General features: G+C 47.1%; 1 pseudogene across 1 annotated transcript; it reads left to right on the top strand.

The window, feature by feature from the left end:
* The first annotated feature begins 1,570 nt into the window (after positions 1-1,570).
* On the top strand, positions 1,571-3,665 carry LOC309515863 (serine/threonine-protein phosphatase PP1-gamma catalytic subunit B pseudogene; annotated as a pseudogene). Its single transcript has 2 exons — positions 1,571-2,260; positions 3,136-3,665. The product of its transcript is annotated as a serine/threonine-protein phosphatase PP1-gamma catalytic subunit B pseudogene (transcript).
* Positions 3,666-15,256: the final 11,591 nt, after the last annotated feature.

Here is a 15,256-nt window from a genome sequence, read left to right as displayed (position 1 = left end):
AGAGGCAAAAGTGAACAGAGCAATGGATGCCAGGACCAAGCACAGAAATGGGCATGCCTTGGTGCATGTGCAGAGTGCATTTCCCTCTGCAACCGCATTTCGTCCGGGATTTATATATATATGCTGTATGAATATATGAACTGGAATACGATTGTGCCTGAAAGTTCTGGCCCATTTCATGTGCTCGGGGAGCCGTCAACTGACATTACAGTCATCTCGTGAAGGTGATACAGCCCAGGGGGGCTTTGACGTCTGCGTAAGCTTCAAACCCAGCACCGAACGTGAAAGCCCTGTACCCTGAGGACATGGCAGGCTGTCCAACAGGTAAAGCATTTCTGTTAAGAGCTGCCGTGGGCTGTAGTGGTTAGTGTGTCGGACTAGGATGAGAGAGATGCAGCTTCAAATCTCCACACTCAGCCAGGAAACTCGCTTGGGCATCTCTCACCCTTTATACAAACAGACAAGCAAACCTTGCCTTGACTCGCTTGCCCTGTTGATTTCCATGCAAGAGCTGCCCGATCCTATTCACGTTTCCTGCGAGGCAAATCCCACTGAGTTCAACAGTGCTTTTTGCTCCCAAGTAAGTGCGCCTATTGGACTGCATCCTTAAGCGCAATTAGCTGTAGCTGGGTCGGCCAGGGGCCAGGTCTCTCCCCCTGCCAGCCGGCCTGGGAATCAGAGAGATAATCTAGCTAATGAACTCGTTTAAACGCTCCCAGGTGACCCTCTCCCTCTCAGCCGGACTGATCTCTGCTGTGCAGGAAAGCACCGCACTCTCCCCAGGGCGCATGCGCCCTCCTCACACCATTTAATCAATCTTACAAAGGGGAACTTAAATCTCTCGTTTCTGCCTTCTGTTTAGAGATTCTTCACATTGACCAGTTTTCTCGGAGAATAACGCGCGCAATTTTTTTTTGCCCCACCATTTCGATCGTGTAAATTTCTCATCGCCTTTGGAATTGAGTGCCTCTTGAAAGGTTTAGGCGTTCAAGACATTTTTCTTCTGTTGAATCCTAAGTTTTATTAATTCGGGGAGTGGAGGTAGGGGCTTGATAGATGACCCCCTCCTATTTCATCGTAATTTCATTATGTGGGTTAATCATGGGGAGGGTTGCTGCTGTCACTGATATTTTATATATATATAATCTTCATACTGGGCCCCTGGTTCTCTCACAGGTCCGATCCTAAACCCATTATTAATTTGATGGAGGGGAGAGCATTGATTTAAGTGGAAATGAACCTGAGAGGCATGTAATGAATTCTACGTAACGAAGGTGGCCAACTTTTCAAGCGGGCCCTGATACTGGGCCTTTAAGGGCACCACGATTGCAACAGTTGGCAGCTAGTAAGGGTTTTGATTTCCATGCCGTGCAAACCGTCCTCTTGCAGATCAAGTGTCTATTAAAAAAAACAGCAGCTGAGAAGTTGGCAACATGCAATAATTGCCCGGGTGAATGGATGGCCGCTAGATCTCAGTCTGTTGCAGAAAAATCAGTAAGAGTCTTGCAGCCTCTTAAAGCCTAATTTTATTTATTTTAGTATCGCTTAATAAGCATGGTAGCAGTCCTTGTGAGGGGAGGAGAGAAAGGCGGCTGTTTTGTCCGCCCGCTGACGCTGTTTGCGGCATCTCCACCTCCTCCCCTCTCCGAAAGCGAGAGAGTGAGGAAATGGGGCGCGCGGTAGGGCATTCAGGAGAAGGAAGGAGCCAGCTCGGGAGCGGGGGAAGAGCCGCGCGGGTCGACCCGGCGGGCTCCGGCTTCGCTCCCTTGCCCCGGCTGCTGAGAGGTGATGGCGGATATTGACAAGCTCGACATCGACAGCATCAACCAACGGCTGCTGGAGGTAACAGGGTCAAAACCCGGTAAAAATGAGCAACTTCAAGAGAACGAAATAAGAGGATTATGCTTGAAATCTCAAGAAATCTTTCTCAGTCAACCCATTCTGTTAGAACTTGAAGCACCGCTTAAAATATGTGGTGCCATCCATGGACAATACTGTGATTTACTTCGACTCTTTGAATATGGAGGTTTCCCACCAGAAAGCAACTATCTTTTTCTTGGTGACTATGTTGATAGAGGGAAACAATCTTTAGAAACAATTTGTCTTTTACTGGCCTACAAGATAAAATACCCAGATAATTTTTTTCCTCCTTAGAGGGAACCATGAATGTGCCAGCATTAAGAGAATTTATGGCTTCTACAATGAATGTAAAAGAAGATACAACATCAAGCTGTGGAAAACCTTTACAGACTGCTTTACCGTATTTTTCGCCCAATAGGACGCACTTTTTCCCCTCCAAAAATGAAGGGGAAATCTGGGTGCGTCCTATAGGGCGAATGCAGGCTTTCGCTGAAGCTTGGAGAGCGAGAGGGGTCTGTGCGCACCGACCCCTCTTGCTCTCCAGGCTTCAGGAAGACATCCGCAGCCTAGGCAGCCCTGCGGGAGGTTCCGCAGGGCTGTCTAGGCTGCGGATAGCAGCCTGCTTCCCGGAGCGTCGGGCGCCCTGAAAGCAGAGCGCCCGGCGCTTCGGGAACACATCCACAGCCTAGGCAACCCTGCGGGAGGTCCCGCAGGGCTGTCTAGGCTGCGGATAGCAGCCTGCCGCCCGGCGCGAGGGGCGCCCTGAAGCAGAGCACCCCTCGCGCCGGACAGACATCCGCAGCGTGGGGAGCCCTGCAGGAGTTCCCTGCAGGGCTCCCCACGCTGCGGATAGCAGCCTGCCGCCCGGCACGAGAGGCGCTCTGAAGCAGAGCGCCCGTCGCGCCGGGCAGACACCCGCAGCGTGGGGAGCCCTGCGGATAGCAGAGCGCCCGTCGTGCCGGGCAGACATCCGCAGCGTGGGGAGCCCTGCAGGAGTTCCCCGCAGGGCTCCCCACGCTGCGGATAGCAGCCTGCCACCTGGTGCGCGAGGCGCAGAGCGCCTGTGCGCCGGGCAGACATCGGCCAGCCCCACAAGCTTGGGGGACAGCAGGGAGGCGCAGCGCCACATCCCACTGTTCCTCAACCTGTTTCGGTTTCCCCGACCTGGTTTTGGGGGGGAAATAAAGGGAATTCCCCCCCTTTATTCCCCCCCAAAAAAACTAGGTTCGTCCTATGGGACGGAGCGTCCTATGGGGCGAAAAATACGGTAATTGTTTACCAATTGCAGCCATTGTGGATGAGAAAATATTCTGCTAGCATGGAGGCTTATCGCAGACCTCCAATCAATGGAACAAATCCAACGAATTACGCGGCCTACTGATGTGCCAGATCAAGGCCTCCTTTGTGATCTGCTGTGGTCTGACCCTGACAAAGATGTCGTGGGATGGGGAGAAAATGACAGAGGAGTTTCTTTCACGTTTGGAGCTGAAGTGGTTGCAAAGTTCCTTCATAAACATGATTTGGATCTTATATGCAGAGCTCATCAGGTGGTTGAGGATGGATATGAGTTCTTTGCAAAAAGGCAACTAGTAACTCTGTTTTCTGCCCCAAATTACTGTGGGTAGTTTGACAATGCGGGTGCCATAATGAGCATGTTCCTTCCAGATTTTGAAGCCTGCCGAGAAGAAGAAGCCCAATGCTAGCCGGCCTGTAACACCACCCAGGGGAAAGAAGACTTGAACTAGCAGAGAGTAATGCTGGGATCAGCTGGGATGCAGGATTAAAGCCTTTTGATACTTCCCCTATATTCAGTGTTGAAGCTTGTTTGTTTGTTGCAGCTGAAGACTTATTCCACAAAGTTTAAAAAACAACCAGCTACAACAGTGAACACTGTCCACCTGTTTCTATGAATATAACACAGTATCCTGTGGTGTGTGTGTGTTTTTAATTAAAAAACCTAATCTTTTTGAACAGAGACAGTGTACAATACAATGTGGTAAAATGCTTATTAAATGAATAACTTTTAAAAAATAATAAAAAATAAGCATGGTAGCATGCAATTATAATTTGCTCCACACTAATGTCAATGGGCTTAGCTCTGAAGCAGCAATTAAAGTGTATTGGGAAGGCGTAGCGACTGCCTGCAAAATAGGATCCCCATCAGCATGCTGTGGTAGAAAGAAATGCATCCGATCTCATTAAGTTCAACAAAAAATGTAAGATTCCAAGTTCTTTGGGGGATCGGATTTGCTTCAGCCGCTTTGCCAAAAGAGCACGAGGAATCGTTGGCCGTGGGAGCTTCAAAGACCTGCCACTGACCCCTTTAGATCTGACCGATGCACCTGTGTTGATCCAGCATTTTGAGCCTTGTTCTGGGGGCGGGGGAAGCGGGACTGCTTTATCTCTTCCGAGATAGCTTTCTACATCCTAGGTGGTCCTCCCATTCAGGAAAAAGTTCCCAGGGCTGGCCTGAAGTTCTCTGGGAAGCTTCGAAACAAGAAATAAAGTCAACAATCCTTCTCTGATATCACTGCCTCCCCCCGCACCTACGGGACACGTGGGGGCTCCCATTTGATAGAGTTGGAGGGGTCCACAAGGGTACAACCACCTGCGATGCAGGGATCTTTCACCCCGATTTGTCTGTTACAGGGAATAGCCGATGGTAGACATGCCCGGCACGAATTTATTATTCATTCTTTTGAAAAAAAGAAAAGAGGCATCTTCGAAGAGAGTCGCTCACGTCCTAAGGTGACTGCAAACCGCATAATACAATAAAAGCTTCACCCGCTGATTCCTAAAGATCCACCCTCTGTGAATGGCACATTGTGTTGGGTTTCGTTTTCCCCTTTTTTCCTGGCCAGTTGGCAAACCTAAACCAGAATGGATAAATCTGGGCTGAAGAGACGAGGAGAGCCGAGCGCTCTTCATCACACGATGGTTTCGATGCTGTTGATGTTGGGGAGGGGAGGAGGGGAATCAATCTGCGGCCCGAGGAGAAAAACGAGTCTTTAGTTTTTAAGGTCACGTAATCGGTGACTGCAGCTTCTCTGCCTTATCCGGTTCCGTGTCTTGGATCTGGCTTGTCGGCGGCCATCTTGTCGGCCCCAGAGACGTCTATTGTGCGCGACATTTTGCCGACGCGGCCTACGGAGCGGCCTGGTCGCAAGGCGCCTTCGCTAGAGTCGCAGCGGGAGAGGGAGGCCGAGAAGCGCCGTTTCCAGCGGGAGGGAGGCCCCTTTCGTCGCCTCGCCTGGGGGCTGAGGCTCCGCAGCCCTCCCCGTATGGGCGACGAGGGTCAGGCGGAGGCGCAGCGTTGCTCGGCGGCTGCCCTGAACCCAATAAAGCTGATGCGTTTGGGCCGATCCATCATCCGCCAGCCACGCGCCGCGCGGGCCCTTCCGGTCGGGGCCTCTGCGCTTTGCTCGGGGGAAATCAAGCCGGCCTCTCGCCCCCCCCCCCGGGGAGGCTGCCGAAGGGGCTCCACCGGCGCAGCCTGCGGTGGGGGAGACGCTATGGGGACGGAGGGGTGGGCAGCTTTTCAACCATCCCTGTCGACGCGCCATTAAGAGCAGCTTGATCAGAAGCAGCAGCAGAGGGTGAAACCGCATGGACTCAGGATTCACGCTGGCATGAAAGGGATAAAGTCGCTTTAGGAAATACATAGCTGAAAAAGAAGAAGAGTTTGGATTTGATATCCCGCCTTTCACTCCCCTTCAGGAGTCTCAAAGCAGCTAACATTCTCCTTTCCCTTCCTCCCCCACAACAAACACTCTGTGAGGTGAGTGGGGCTGAGAGACTTCACAGAAGCGTGACTGGCCCAAGGTCACCCAGCAGCTGCATGTGGAGGAGCGGAGATGCGAACCCGGTTCCCCAGATTACGTGACTACCGCTCTTAACCACTACACCACACTGGCTCTCACTCTGGCCCCTCCCCCTAGCTGGGACTTGGGAGACGTGGCTTTGGGTTGTGCGGGGAGAAATGGAGAAACCCACGTCGTTTGGGCCCTCTTTGAAGACACAGTGAATATAGAGTAGAAACAGAAGGGATATATCATCAACCATCTTTGCTGATAGCCTCTTGCATTTAGAAGAAGAATCATCTTTATTTGCATCAGTCACTAGCCATAGCAATAAAATAAAATTTGCTGAAGAGGTAAAGCCTTAACTATAGAAAATATATTTTGGGGGTTTACATCAATAATCAAATTGCCCCTGCTAAAAACCTTGCATTAATTATAGAGTGACCTAAAATGCTAAACACAGATGACACATTCCACCCCATCCTCAGCTCCGGCCTCATTTCCATCGTATTATATATAGGTACAAACTGCGTTTTTGTATTTATAATTATTTAGGTAGGTAAGGTGCTATGTGGCCCTTGCAGCCTGCGTTTGCATAGCAGCTAGCAGGGTGAGAATGTCACCCCAATATTTGTCCACCTAGCCTCTCGTTTGACTGGCAGTCCTACTCGTTCAGACGAAATTGCAAAGGATCGGATTGTATGACTTAATAAGTCTCATTGCAATCCACTTTCCCCTTTTTCCCCAAGCACACTTTCATCGCATTATCTGTAGCTGCCCAGTTTTGGTCTAGCACTATAATAGTTCACACACACACACACGGGTCCTAGAGTGTGCATCAAAAAGCAGGGTAAACAAAAACAAACAGGCCACAATACAGCTGGTGACAATTTGCCCATCACTGGAACTCCAGAGGAAACGAGACCCCTTTGATTATTTGTTCTGATGCAGCAATTAAAGAAGATAAGGTATGTTCTATTGGGGGATGGAGGAGAAAGGGGGAAACCATGTGTCACAAGCTGAAACGTTTCCTTGAAGGAATTCCTTTTGTTTTCAGTTGAATTTAGGAGTACTTCAGGTGTACACTCAAAACATTCCCAGACTCCTTCAGTGACTCCTTCAGTGCTAGGAGAGGCCTGTTTACATCAAATAAATTTAAAACAAGAATCTAAATGCGATGAACTAATCAACACCATGTCACACTAACAGCCACTGCAAATAAATCAAATGAAGAGTGGGTGAGGGATAGCCTGTTAGTCCCTGCAGGGGAAAAAACAGTAAAGCTTTAGGCTGCAATCCTGACCTGGGAGCAACCCCACTGAACACAGTTCAGTTACTGTATTATCATCAGTTGGCAGAGCACCCATACTGTACTTACATGTATAGTGGGAGGCTATAAACATTGGTACCAGATGGGCTTGAAAAGCAAGAAATGTCTAGCCATTGGTGTCAGTCTTAAGACATTTTGCTGCCTGAAGCAGAGAAGCAAAAGTCTCCTCCCACTCAGTCAAGGTAGGGTGCTTAGTAGCCAAGGCCAGTCCAAATTATTGCCTCAGCTACTGAAAGTCTGATTAGTGTGTTGCCTCTTCCCATTGGTTACCTTTTTGTTGCAACCCAAATCCTCACCTCGCTCCAATTAGGACATACTGCTGTTCAAGATACAGTACAGTACTGCTGAGATGTATGCAAGAGGAAGAGGGCATTCACATTTAACATTTCTCTATGCCCGACAGCTCAACCGCAGGGAGATAAAGTGGGAGGCTGGGGAGAGCTTCAGTCCTCCCATTTCTCTGTGTGAAACAGGTGCAGTGAAAGAACATGGCGTTGTCAGTGACACTGTCCCTGCCTGCAGTGCTTGTGGCCAGGTTTACAAGTGACTCTGAATATCGGGCCACTTAGTTGGAGAGAGTAATCCTTTGATTATATTATTGTTTCTGCTTTCTGCCTTCTGCCTCCTGCAACATCCCCAGTGTAAAGCAATGCAGATTAAGAGGTACTCACACATGCCAATATGTTCAAATTCTCTTGCAGAAATCCGCTGTTTAAATTACACTGCGGACTTTCAGGATTTTTGTGGACGAGGGATACGTATAATTCGTACTGAACGGTCTAAATCTTCAAGCCTATGTTCACTTTCGAGGAAGCAACTGAACACAGCACCACTTCCTTCCGAGTAAACATAGACAGGATTGAGGTGTAAAAAAGAGGGAAACTGCTAAATATTACATAACCTACTTTCTTCTTCAAATAGCGAGGTTTAAGATCATTTTCATTCTTCTCCTTGTATATTTCAAAATAATAGTAATAGAAATAGTGTTCCTATTTAAAAGAAGATGAGTATCTGGAAAAGTCATGGCTTGGCAAAATCCATAGAAGAGAATTGAGCACAGAAAGCAAAGCTGTGTGACCCGGAGCAGCGTCCGTAAGCCCTCTAATGGAGGAACAGCAGCCAAATTCACATTGGCAGATGGCAACAACAGTGTGCAAATATTGCATTTTGCAAGTGCTCAACATCTTGCTTTTGACACCTAATTTTTAATCAATGAAAGCGAAGCATGGCTTTGCGTTAAGCTGTTTACTGGCAGGTACTTGGATAAATACGGATGTGCTTGCTTGGTTCTCTTCCTTGAAACTGACAGGCATAGATCCCCATTCCACCAACATAGAAATGCCCATCTGCTCTCAAAGATGTTTAGACCAGTGAGTTTAAACACCTTTTAACCCCCAACTATTTGTACAGTATATGATTGCCATGTTTTCAGCTGGCTTCTGCAGCAACGCCTTTAACGTCTGCTGAACCTGCAGTGTCCAGAATTTCAGGCGGAATCTCATTCCAAATTTCTCGCTGGAGATGCGGGGTCTGAACCCAGGACCTCCCGCGGGTGCTCCGACACGGAGCACAGGCTGCTCTCAAGAGCTTTCTGAGCGGAAGCTTCCTTAACTTTCTGCAGCGAAGCAACATAAGAGTCTTGTGGCACCATTCAAGCCAACACATTTATTGGGGCAAAAGCTTTCGCGGACGAGGGTCCATTTCCTTGCTAATCTTTAAGGTACCACAATACTCTGCTGTTCTCGCTGGAATGAATTGAAAACCAGAAGACCACCGTCGCCTTTTCTACAGTAACCCATTTTGCTGACCACCGTGGTCTCACTTCCTTTCAGCGTGTTGCTTTCATCTGTTGCAAGAACCCCCCAGCAATGCAAATTACACCGGGAGGTCCGTATGGGAAGCTCCCCGCCGCCCTAAGGACGGATATGGCTTCCATGTAACTTCTCAACAGGAATGTCCGTAGGAAGGGACCTTACGACCATCTAGCCCACCCTCTCCTTGCAATGCAGAAATCTCAACTAAAGCATCCATGGCAGATGGCCTCCCAAGCTCCGTTTTAGGACCTCAGTCGGTTGCGCGTTGCTTCAACGCAAAGCCGTCGAGCCCAGGAGGAGGATTTCAAGTTGGCACAACTTTTCTCCTTACCCTGCTTTCGGTTTCAAGGGTGTTGCGAACGGGAAACGGGATTTTGCTTGATTCTGATCGTCTTGGTTTTGCTTGCATTTTATTGCCACCCTCTTTAAATAAAGACTTCCAGCTTGCTCGCTAGTTTTCTGTGTGGAAATACTTTTTGGAGAGGGGCACATCGCGAGGCCTAAGTGGGGAGGGGCCATAACCATAGGCGAAGCCAGGATTTATGTTGCGGGGTGGGGGCAGGCTCCATGTTAGGGGGCAAAACCTCAGTTAAGTATTTTTATTGATTTTATTGATCTGGGGGGGTGGGGGGAGCTGCCGCCCTGCCCCCCTTGGCTGTTCCCATGACCGCAGTTCCGTGGGAGCCACTTCGGCTTTGCAGGCTCCAGGTAGGGCTTGGGAGAGACACCCCTTGTCTGATGAATGCCTGGGATGCCGCTGCCAAGGAAATGGTCCAAATGGTTTCGCATCGACCACCTCTGTTTTTCTAGCGAGCGAGCGCCTCTTGCAATTGCACTGGAGGGGGGGGGGAGGAGAGACCTACGAGGCTTTGAGCTGACGGATAAGACGTTAGAGGGGTTATGTTATGCAATGGAAATTATTCTGCTTGCCTTAGCGAGTTTAAAAATCCAGGTCATTATTTCTGAATTTGCACACATGCATGTAAATTAGCGTGTGCAACTTGTGCGCAATTTTGTGCTCCTGGGGGCCCTTGCCCTGGATATTTTGAGTGTCCATCTATGGACACCCCTTGGAATGAATTCTCTTTTGTTTCCCAGGAAGGGCTTCTGATATCTCACATTCTGTGCGCAGAATTTCAGAGAAATCGCCGCTTGCACGACCTTTCGGGAAAAAACACCTTTTGGAATTTTAGCAACGAAACTGTCAACAACTTAAACACTCTTCCAAAAACGTGGGCAAAACCATGTCGATGTCCCTTTAAGCTCATTCCCCTCGGCTGTTCCCATCCCCCCCCCGATTTAATTTCATTAAAACGGAGCATGAATATTTCTATTAAACCTAAAATGAAATATGAAGCCATTTAGACTTTGCCTGCACCAATCATCCAGATTTATGACTTTTATTCCTCACATCAGGAGCTGGGGGGTGAAAATGAATTTTCTTCACCCAGGAAGGAAATAAAAACCCAGCCTCGGTCATTTCCAGAAAGCTGTTAATTTGCCCGTGTGGTAATTACTTTCACAATTAACTAAAATACAAATCAACTTGACAAATTGGGTTAGTTTAGATATTAATTAGCCCTCTTAAATTTATTCATTATGAAAAGACAATTTAAGAGGACCCCGGGTGTCTGTTTTATTGCAATAAATTATGGGTAGGAAATGGGGCTCTAATAAAAGAGCAACGCGCGGCGAAGCGGGGCCCCGTGGAAACCTCCGGAGGAGGGGCTCTTGCGCTTTCACCCACTCCACTTTGCAACTGGCAAGGCCCGGCGCATTGTTGCAGCTCCGGCTCCTGCGCTTGGAGACAGGCAAGATTCCACCGACGAGGTGTTTGCCTGTGAAAACGTCCCTTTAGAAAGGTTGGGCGTGAAAGGGCGGGTGGGAAAGCACTGATTACACCTGTCAAAATAATAAAAGCGGGAGAGAGCGCTAATGGGGGAGGCAGCATCCTCGGATTGGGTCTCAACGCCACCCAAGATGAGTAGCCAAAGCGCCCTTCCATCTCCTTCCCTCCCTCCCGCGCCAAGTTAGATCTTTCTGATTTAACACCATGTCGATAGAATCATTCCATGCCTTTTAGCTTGTGATCTTTATAAATGTCCCTCTATTAAATTAGAAAATGATTCTCTGCTCGTTTAATTGTATTCTTTCGTTTTCTTATTTCCAATTAATTAGTCCTATCGACGTTGCAGTATTTTAAACGACTGGAGTCCGTTTGCAATCTTAAAATATATGGGTCAGCACACGTAATTTGGTGCTAGACAGAACTATATAATGTGGGTTTTAACTACTGTTCTCTCATTCGTCTTCAACGGCTGTTTGAAGGTATCAAAGTCTTTATGGGGGGGGGGGTGCGATGAGAGCTGTCTTTTCCAGCACCCTTCGAACGAGTGGTTTTGAGATATAATACATTTTTTGGCCATACATCTACTGGGGGGGGGGGAGGAATGGAGGTGGGGGAGGAAGCATTTTGCAAAAGGGTGAAAGGGAAAAAAACCACCCACTGCTACTTGCTTCTTACAATCTGTATGTAAAGTAGGAAGAAATTACACCATTGAGTAGGATAGTCTTGTTCATTGTTTGAAAGTCTTGTTTTAAAAACACAATGAAATCCTGATAGGCAATTAACAAAAAAACACCCTACTGAATAAGGGACTGGCAGTATCGGGGAAATTTATATTCAATGCATTGTTTGCTGAATATACATGCATTGGCTTGCAGGTTTTACATTGGTATAAGTATGAGAACACAAATATGCTGGAATACATACATGACAGCCACCCAGAGTAGCTGGGGAAACCCAACCAGATAGGCGGGGTATATTATTATTATTATTATTATTATTATTATTATTATTATTATTATTATTATTATTATTATTATTAATATTTTTCTGTACACGCATGTCATCTAGCAATTTTGCATATACTTATTTTTACACGTTTAAGCTATGCGTTGTGCTCCTTTCTTCCCAGAAAAAGGATTCCTCTGATTTCATGGGAACCATGACTTCCGTGTAAGCGGCTCAAAAACACACACCTGTGGATACAAGTTCAATTATTTTCAATACTTACAAATAAATTTATTTAGGGACTGGGTGGAATGATAACTATGTGCGTTAATGGTTTAGATATCCCGTTTGGTCGTAACGTCCTTTCCATTGGGAGTTTCAAGCCGATTCTTTTATCCCGCGATTCTAAATGGTAATTACTTGCAAGTAAACGCCATGGATTTGGAAATAAGCTCCATAGATTTCAGCGTGACTCACGTCCAAATTAAATATGGTTGGGTCTGAATCTGAAAAAGCATCTGTTTAAGACTGCGATTCTATACACAGTTACCTGGGAGTAAGCCTCGGTGACTTCAACGGGGCTTCCTTCTGAGTAGATACGCACAAGGCTGCGCTGTAAAGGAGGCTTGCGTTCACTTCTGAGTACTGAACTGTATGCCGGAGACTTTGATTTAAAAAAGCAGACATGATCCTATTATATTTAAAGGTTTAGCACAGAGAGACTGACCAGCGCGTTTGTCAGGAAGAATTAATTGGAGAAAGGGCGACAATCTTGTCTTGTTCCAAATGCGCTTCTATCCTGATTTCTGGGGAAACAATCGTCTTGAAAGCTGTGCCACAAGCGAGGACCCGTTTTCCTGAAGGACTGCTATCATCGAAAGCTCAAATGACAAAAAAGAGCAACGTGCCGTTTCGATACCAATCCGATCCAATTGGCTGCTGTGACCTTTTAATTTAAAAAAAAAAAAACTGCTATCGCAAGGAGGCAAAGAGAATCCCAAATTTGACAAGGCGCCTTTTTGCAGGCAGGAAAAAAACCCCCATCAAACCTACCACATTTTAAAAATACTCATAAAAAACAACCGAGTTTAAATCCCAATTGACCTAACGTAGCTGTTTACAATGAAAGGAAAGGAAGAACCCATTCCTGTAAACTCGACGGAGGTCAAAGGGGTGGTATGATTTTTGAGGAATTATTCAGTAATTCAAACACATGAGATTCTAGGATGCCTTAAAAACGTTTAGGTCACAATGTGGGAGGGGACTATGTTATTTTAAGTTCCTGTATTTCAGTGGCAGAGATTTAAGCCAATGCTTAAATCAGGGGTGGGGTGTTGGCGTTTTGGAGTTATTTTAACTCAGCAGAAGTTGAACTTAAAACTGAATCCCCGTTGGAGAAGCACACTGAAACTCTTGAGCATGGGAAAATGAAAAAGCCACTACATGCTTGATAGGAAATACCCTAGTTCTGTCTAACTACGTAAAGTAAAGGCAAAGGGACCCCTGACCATTAGGTCTAGTCGTGGCTGACTCTGGGGTTGCAGCGCTCATCTCGCTTTATTGGCCGAGGGAGCCGGCGTACAGCTTCTGGGTCATGTGGCCAGCATGACTAAGCCGCTTCTGGCAAACCAGAGCAGTGCACGGAAACGCCATAAAGTAGAGATACCCTAAGCTGTGCTTGGTCTTTGCATCTCAGCAGAAGAGTTGGTGCTCATCTCGCTTTACAGGCCGAGGGAGCCGGCGTTTGTCCACGGACAGTTTTTCCAGGTCATGTGGCCAGCATGACTAAGCCGTTTCTGGCACAATGGAACATGGAAACCAGAGCAGCGCACGGAAACGCTGTTTACCTTCCCGCTGGAGTGGTACCAATCTACTTGCACTTTTTGGGTGCTTTCAAAATACTAGGTTGGCAGGAGCTGGGACCGAGCAATGGGAGCTCACCCTGTCTCGGGGATTTGAACCGCCGACTTCCTGATCAGCAAGCCTGAGAGACTCAGTGGTTTACACCACAGAGCCACCTGCATCCCACATGCAATTTAGGAAGCCTCAAATGGCTGAATGACCATAGCAGATACCCAAAGAGAACACAAGTTAGTGAGTATATTAGAGACCCGAAAGAACAATAGTAAATCACTGGGATGCTGTTCTCCCAGGATAGAAACTCTATGCAAGTGACAGGTTATAGGAGTTGGCTCCTATGTGATGTGAGGAGGTGAAGATGCAGTATGTGACGATGAGAGCAAAAGACATCCCATACATTGGATATCTCTTGATGAAACACATATCCCCAGAAGCACCATCCATCGACATCCCAACTCATTGAGCTGGAATATCATAGGAAGACTGTGCAGCTGCAGCACATGTATTCTGGTTCGGGTCGGAGGAATTATTGTGGTGGACTCTAATCTGTAACACACGTGTGCTTGTCAGGGGCCAGTCATGTCATCAAGGTGAATCCACATGGTCAGGGCGAAAAAATGCATGATAAAATTGTTCTATTAATATATTGCTTAAGCATACTGAATGCTTCCCCACATTAAAAAAATCCTTAGCCCAAGAAACCTAGTTGGTTAGAAATAATGACTGTTGTCCTGGTGTGCTGACTTTCTATGTACTTGGCCATTTTAGTAGTGACATCATTTATGACCATTTAGTTGAATGAGATCTATGTTGCTAGAGAGTTCCCAGAACCATTTCACACATGATCACAAGGACAACTCTGGCTTTGCCACCTACTGTGCATTCAGCATTAAGCTTTGACGATCCACTGCTCTCTGATGAGAGTTCCCATGATACGTGTTTCACCTAAAAATGCACCTAAATATGTAATATGTGGCTGCCTTTGGTGTAATTCAGTTTTGCTTAGTGTCTTTCTCCGTTTGCACTCTGCTAGCTAGATTCATGGGACGCTGGTGGCACTGCGGTCTAAACCACTGAGCCTCTTGGGCTTACCGATCAGGAGGTTGGTGGTTCGAATCCCCACGACGGGGTGAGCTCCCATGCTCGGTCCCTGCTCCTGCCAACCTAGCAGTTCAAAAGCACGTCAAAGTGCAAGCAGATAAATAGGTATTGCTCCGGCGGGAAGGTAAACAGTGTTTCCATGCGCTGCTCTGGTTTCACCAGAAGTGGCTTAGTCCTGCTGGCCACATGACCTGGAAAAACTGTCTGCGGACAAACATAGGCTCCCTAGGCCAGTAAAGCGAGATGAGCACCACAACCCCAGAGTCGTTCACAACTGGACTTAACTGTCAGGGGTCCTTTACCTTTTAGCTAGATTAATATCATGCCAAACACCAAGGACACAAGGCAGGCAGCAGTATGCACACAGATAAAAATTAAGGTCATTAACTGCTCCACAAATCGTCAACCTAAGAAAGGAATGTGGGGTAGGAAAAAACCCCCACAACCTTTAACAATGAAATTCTAAACATGTCTGCTGACTTACTCTCAGCTAAGCACAAATAAGATTTTAGGCTATCTCTCTCTCTATGACTCCCCTCTACCTACCCCAAATCTCTTATGCTCAAATTATGTTCTCTTCTAAAGCATCAAGGTGCGCCACCCACTTCCCATGCAGAGCAGACGTCTCTCTAAAACTGAGAAGTAAAACAGACTGTTTCCAATGCAGAAAGTCTTAGAGAGTTGATTTATTTCACAG

Source organism: Podarcis vaucheri, assembly GCF_965113315.1.
Source record: "Podarcis vaucheri genome assembly, chromosome: 12".
In the NCBI taxonomy this organism is placed as follows: Eukaryota; Metazoa; Chordata; class Lepidosauria; order Squamata; family Lacertidae; genus Podarcis; species Podarcis vaucheri.
The sequence above is the reverse complement of the archived record's forward strand: the minus strand, read 5'-3'. Positions and strand labels throughout refer to the sequence as shown.